The following is a 7,099-nucleotide window of genomic DNA, read 5'->3' as shown; positions in this document are numbered from 1 at the left end:
CCTCCTCAGACTGTTTCCCTCCTTTCCCAGGATCATACCATGTTTTCCCACCACAGACTCTATAAAAGAACTGTAATCACAGACTGGTGGTGCAGTCCATCACAGCGACTGTGTGTGCGCGGTTCAGGTCTTCCTGGCACCAGTGCACCACCGAAGATACCATTCGTCCCTGGGGTGAGAAGAAAGAAGAAGACGCATTCCACCTTACCTGTCCTGCTCCTGGGAACGCCAACATCCAGAGGGTTCTCGGTCCGCTTCTTCAGTTCCAACAGTCATCGAGGGACTCTCCAGCGCTCCTCCTCCACAGGTTCCAATTAATCCATGGAGTAGAGTCCTGGACTTCGCCACCGCCACTGAAGTGCTGGGAATACAGTGAGACAAATTAGGGTTTCTTAATTGGGGTTATATTTTCTTGAATGCCAGGGTGGGTTCGGTTTCAATTTTCAGCCTGAGCTTTATGCTCATAGGAAGGGCTGCTGTGTCACTGGTTTTGTGTTCTTTATATAGTTATTTCTCGTTCACATATATCCCTTCCCTTATCTGTAATTTATCCCTTAATACACTTACCTGTTATTTAACCCTTATTTCTTTGTCAGCTTTTATTTATTGCACACCACACAAGGGAAGAGGGGAGGAAATCTGCACCAATCCACTGGTGACAGAGATGGCAGAGGGCGAATCTGCTCTTTTGGGAAAAAGGGGCTAGTTCCTATTCTGATACCTACACCATTTATACATTCAGAGTTATCTTGGCTCCCCTTTGAGATAACATTTTTACACAATGAATAGTTCAATGATGTGACTCATTTTCAAGGAGTATCACTTATACCAAGATCATACTAGGATTTTTTTAAAAAAAGTTACACATGTTGAGCAGTGTGGTCTCGAAGAATGAGGAAATCCCTAATTCCAGTCTTGGCTCTGCGACTTGACTCACTGTGTAGCCTTGGGCAATTTATACTTTTGTTTCAGTTTTTCCATTGGTAAAATGGAAATAATAATGATCACCTGAAGATCTGACAGAGGTTGTTAGGATTAATGAGTTAATGTTCTTTTACTAATGCTTTGAACATATAAAGTGTTGTTATATGGATAATGGAAACATCCATAGTTACATCCCAAATCACTGCTGTTCCATGTCTGTTGAAAAATATCACCCTCAGCTCCTTGACATAGACTGTACTCTTCAAATGTTTCACTGGATGGAACATAAGAATTGCTATGCCAAATCAGATCGGTAAGGAGAGTGATCACTTTAGACAAGCTATTACCAGCAGGAGAGTGGGGTGGGGGGAGAGAAAACCTTTTGTAGTGATAAACACCCATTTTTTTCATGGTCTGTGTGTATAAAAACATTTGCTGTATTTTCCACAGTATGCATCCGATGAAGTGAGCTCTGGCTCACGAAAGCTTATGCTCAAATAAATTGGTTAGTCTCTAAGGTGCCACAAGTACTCCTTTTCTTTTTGTTTCTGACAGTGGCCAACAGAAGGTTTACAAACCCCAATATAGAATACCCTATGCACAGGGAAGTTTCTTCCAAAATCCTATATATTCGTGGTTGCTTTATGCCTAGAAGCATGAAGGTTTCTCTTTCTCTAGACTTCTCTCACAAGCAAGTATTCCATAATTCAATTGTGGTTTTTCTGGCACCTACCTTTGAAGCAGTTAGAAACAGGATACTGGACAAGACAGATACTAGGCAGGAACATCTTCTCCAACTCATATCTGTAGTTATGTGCTTGGCTCCAATTCTGCAAGCTAATCTATGTGGGCAGGTCCCAATGCCTGTGTAGAGCCCTACTTTACTAGAATTCTGCCCAGGCATAAATAGCCATTTGCATGGATCAGCTTGCAGGGATCATCAGATGCTAAATCAAACTCCATCCCTCGCACCTGTAACTATTTCAAATAGTGAATTACTGTGTTGTGGAGCTATACTTTTTTTTGTTTGTTTTTGTTTATTTTGGGTCAAGCTAAATTTTAGTTTTAAACATAATAGGTTGCTAGCAATCAACTACTACATAATAGGCCCAATTCTTAGTTACGTCAAACTCCTTTACACCACTCTGAGAGTACACTGCAGTGCAAAGTGAGTGTAAACTACATTTATGCTTATTTGTAAGCCCATTTATACTGCCAGAGCAACGTAAAGTCACCTTAGTGTATGTGAGGATCAGACTCAATGTAATCTAGCCAATATTAATAATCACAGATATTAGCACTCCAAGCCCCTGGACACATATTATTAGATTAATTAGTTTCCACATTTTTATTTTTAGCTTTCTGGGTGAATTTAAGTGTTCATGGAACTGAAACATTAACTAACTGCTGAGTTGAGTGGTGGAATATGATGTGGAGTAGATGCTATAGAAACGTCCTCACCCCACTGATCTGCCAACGGAGCTGTATCTGAACCTACAACACCCACTATTTCAGCACTAGTCTTCTGCCTTTGACAGAGACTGCCAAATGTACCAAACTGCTGTGTTTTTTAAATCTTACCTTCCTGTGTGAAATAAATTCTCCTGAAAAGAACTCAGGAGCCAAATTTTTTAAACGTGTGTAAATCCAGATTAATTCAATTGAAACCCATGGATTTACAAGGGAATAAATGAGAGCAGTATTTGGCCAAGCGAATGGTGTTCTATGTACTTTGCAGTCCTTCATTAGGAAGGACTAAGCCAGTGGTCCCCAAACTGTGGGACACACTTCCCCAGGGGGGCACGGAGAAATGTTGGGGAGGTGCGGTGGGGCCTGGGCCAGCCCCCATCGTGGGCGGAGAAGGAGTGCCACCCAGCCCCACTCATCCCCCAGCTCTGCTCCAGCCCCTCCCCCAGGCACAGCCCCAGCTCCGTGACTGGCCCAGCCCCCAACCTTGGCCCCCAACCATGGCCAGGCTGTGGCTCCACACCTGGCCTCAGCTGCCAGCCATGGCTCTGCTTCTGGCCGCAGCTCCATTCCCGGCCCCAGACCCACCCCCAGCTGCAGCCCCCTTACTCCTGGCTGCATCCTCACCCCCTGGGAGGTGCGGCCCAGCTCCTGGGCACGGGGGGTGCGGAACGAGGTGGGGGGCACAATCCTGAAAAGTTTGAGGACCACTGTACTAAGTGAAACTGTTGAAAAAGAATGGACTGTTAAAAGATCTACAGACATAATGCTCCAATGTTAGAGACTTTTCTCTTGTTTATCTAGGAATGGATGTAGCATTCTTTTTCAATTATGCCTGAAAAGCATTTGAAACTAACTTCTGAATTCCTTGTGAACCACAACTTGCCACCCATGCATGGCTTTTTAGGTTCATTGCACATACATGGGTTCTTAATAGCTGCAGAGTCAGTTAAGATTGTATCAAATGCCAGATTGGATTAATTTTGTGTCTTGTGTTGACACAGAAGAGATGGCATGTGCCAGCATGTTTGACTAACCTAATAGCTGAGTAAATGGAAATTCAAAGTATTTTCCCATAGTGGGCCAATAATAAACCACTGGATTTTTGCACTGTTCCCATTAGTTTTGGATGCAGAATAAAATCCTTATATGTGTGATAAAGAAAAGCTTTTGTTTGAGTGAACAATTTTATTTTTATTCAAAGGTATTTATCCACCACCTATCACCATAGTACAATACAAGTAAGTTACCATAACTAGCATCACAGTATATCTGCATGCACATAATACGGCTTACATTACAAGCAATAAACTTTCAAAGCATAAGGAGCACAACCCTTTGTGACACTACAGCTTTAAAGAGTAGAGATGGGAAAACCTTGCCAGTGGTCTCAATACTAGAAATACCAGAGCTAGAAGATAGCAAAAAGCCTGAATAGAGAGGTGCAGCTCAAACAAGTTTCTGAATGCAGCCTGGCTCAGGTTTAGGTGTAATTCTGGCAGTACTGAATTCCAGAGGAAAGTTCCTGTTATCAAGAATGCCCTGCCCCAACCCCCTCAGTTGTCAGCCTTAGGAAAGTGATTGGGCAGATTGCCTGGCAGATCACAAGGGAGAGGTACCATGGGATAGCTGGGTCCTAGACTTTTAAGGGCTTTGAAGATGGTAATCATTCACTTATGGAAATGATCTGACAAATGTAATAGAAAATGTTAGCCTTCTGTAGTTTTTTGGAGCATCCTATATAAATAACTAGAAAATGACATCCTTTCTACTGAATAGATAAACAAAAACAACCCACAAACCCCAAGACAGAAACCCATTGTATGGGTTTTTAATTTCTATAGAACCATATTTATTTATAATCCTTATTCAATTCTATAGGACTTTTCCATAAAGGGCACCTTGCAATTCATTCGGAAGGGGCTTGGCAGCCAGCAAAGACTGCACAGAATATTCTCTTATCATATAGCCACTGTATTCTGAAGGCATTGGTCACTAGCTGAAGCTTTCAAGTGGCTTGGTTAGCACCAAGAAGATCACTTCACAGTAGTCTAACTTAGAATAATGTAGCAAATTCTGCATCTGAGAAGAAAAGGCATAGTTAGCCAAAAGGCTGTCTGAAGCTGAAAAAAGCCTTTCTTGGTGACTAATTTGGGAATACATGGGCAGAGAACAATAAATTTCACAGACCATCCATGACTAATTATTGTTACTGAATAGAAAGCCAGACAGGTAATTTGTAGATAGCACATTAATGGCATGGCAGATTTCCATGTATCACTTTTAATGAAACCATGTTATATTTATGTTTGTATTTGATAGGGTTGTGTTCTAGCAAGGAAACAAATAAAAATCAATGGTACATATTGAGGTGCAGGGATATTTGTCAAACAAGTCATGAACCTGAGCTGAGGAAAATAGGGGCTCGTGTTTTATTTTTTGAAACCTAGCTGTAGACAGTTGTGGCTATTTAAAAGATACTGCAAATAGTTTTTCAGCCACAGTCAAGCACTCAGAGTACAGAAAGTGAAGAATTACTGGCACTGAATAGCTATAAATGTCCTTTAAAAGTTTCACTGAAGTCAGTGGAGTTATGGTGATTTATACCAGCTAGGGAACTGGCTCACCATTAAAAATGAAAATGAGTGGGGTGGCAAGTGGGAGGACAACTGTATGACTGTATCAACACAAGGACCAGTAATTTCTAGTGAGTGCAATCCCACAGGTGGTGGTTCAAAGTACGATTAGTCAGGAGGGTGGTAAAAATACCTTAGTCGACCTAAGCCTTGGCTACACTACACCGTCCACCAACAGATCTGTATCCATTGGGAATTGCAGGTAAAAAAAAATCATGGTGTAGCCAAGGTCTATGGGCTTGTCTACAGATGGAGTTATTCCTGATTATCTCTATGTGTGGACTCACTTATTCCAGAATAAGAGTACCCACACAGAGTTGATCAGATTTTTTTTTTTTTACCTGCAAGGGATAACGTGTCTAATATATATGTATGATGAAAAAAGGCTATTTTTAGAGACAATGGATTTCACATAATTAATATAAAGCTACATATTAGAGCTACAACAGAAAATTCAAATGACTTAACTTTTGTTTCTGGGGAGCATTTTTGTACAATCTTTTTACTCTTACTTTTTTCCTTTACTCAAAGGAAGCTCTTGGGGGCAGGAACTGTCAGTGGCTAGCACACTGAGCCTCCCTTCTTGGTCGAGGCCTGTGAGCACTGCAATATTGTAAATAATGCACAGGAAACAACCACCACAAGACAAGATGCAATCCAGTCTAAACTAACTGTATGGAGTCATGGAGAGTAATTCAAAACAAATAGAGAATACAATAAAAGTGTTTTGTGACACATTGGTAGGAAAAAAGCTATACAAAGTTTGCGAAATAAACTTTCCTCCTTATAGAATAATGCTTGTAAGGACTGACAAACAACTAACAATTATTTCTTTGCAGTTATGGAAATAGGTTCCTCTCCAGAAGATGTATGAGTTTATGTAAATAATATTTTAATACAGTATACTATGTTCAAATTTAGCATGTGAACACCATTCCTAGAGTCAGAGTGGATGTGCTATATATTTTTAATTATTTGTCACGTCATCAGTTGTATAATCCTTCACCATAAAACATCACCTCCGCCTCCAAACACTTTTATAACAGCATTCAGGAGCAGATAAATGCAGTTCATGGATGTAGAAACCCAAAACACGATTTCTTAGGGTTTGTGTACACTTAAAAACACTACAGCATCACTGCTGCAGCAGCGTTGCTGTAGTGTTTCAGTGTAGACACTACCTACACTGATGGGAGGTGTTCTCCAGTCAGTGTAGATAATCCACCTCCCCAAGAGGCGGTAGCTAGGTCAACATAAGGATTCTTCCATTGACCTAGTTCTCTCTACACGGGGACTTAGGTCAGTTTAACTACACCACTCAGAGTGTGGATTTTTCACACCCCTGAGTGACGTAGTTATGCCAGCCTAACTTTCTAGTGTAGACCAGGCGTTAATCTAAAATGTAAATGGAAAAGTGCTTTAAATGTTACTTTCATGAGTAAACAATGCTCAATCTTCAGCTAGAGATGCGAAGTGTATACTTACTCCTGTTCAAAATAATGCATCAAAATACTTGGACACCCAACAGACACATAGATCACCCCTTCATACACAGATCTTCCTTCTTTACCAAAGAATGAGGTTCAGCTGCCTTGACAGCACTGGCTTCCCCCTCATTCAGACCCTGTGGAGGACATCAGGAACACAGAGACTGGACACAGAGACTGGACAGCGCAAGGGAAATCCCCACTTTCTCCCTTCTAGCTCTGTGGAGCCTATCCTCAGGCTGTATTGTCTTTTCTCCAGAGCCCCTCCATGGGGCTGGAGCCTCTAGACCAGAGGTGTCCAATATGTTTTCCACTAGCCACAATTGGCTAATAGCCTATTGAATTGTGGCTAATGCATGTGGCTTTTTTATAATGTGGCTTAATGTCACTTTTTTTTAATGTGGCTAATAAGAAAAATTCAAAACCACAAGTGTGGCTAGCATCGAATTTCTATTGGACACCGCTGCTCTAGACAGATAGAGGATTCCTGGGAATTCACCAGGTTTTGAGGCAAGCTTTGCAATATTTTTCATGGTGGGGTAGGTTCACCTCTGAGTCACAATTGCTCCACTGCTTCAACCTTAT

Source organism: Lepidochelys kempii, chromosome 3, assembly GCF_965140285.1.
Source record: "Lepidochelys kempii isolate rLepKem1 chromosome 3, rLepKem1.hap1, whole genome shotgun sequence".
Classification (NCBI taxonomy): domain Eukaryota; kingdom Metazoa; phylum Chordata; order Testudines; family Cheloniidae; genus Lepidochelys; species Lepidochelys kempii.
This window is presented reverse-complemented; position numbering follows the sequence as displayed.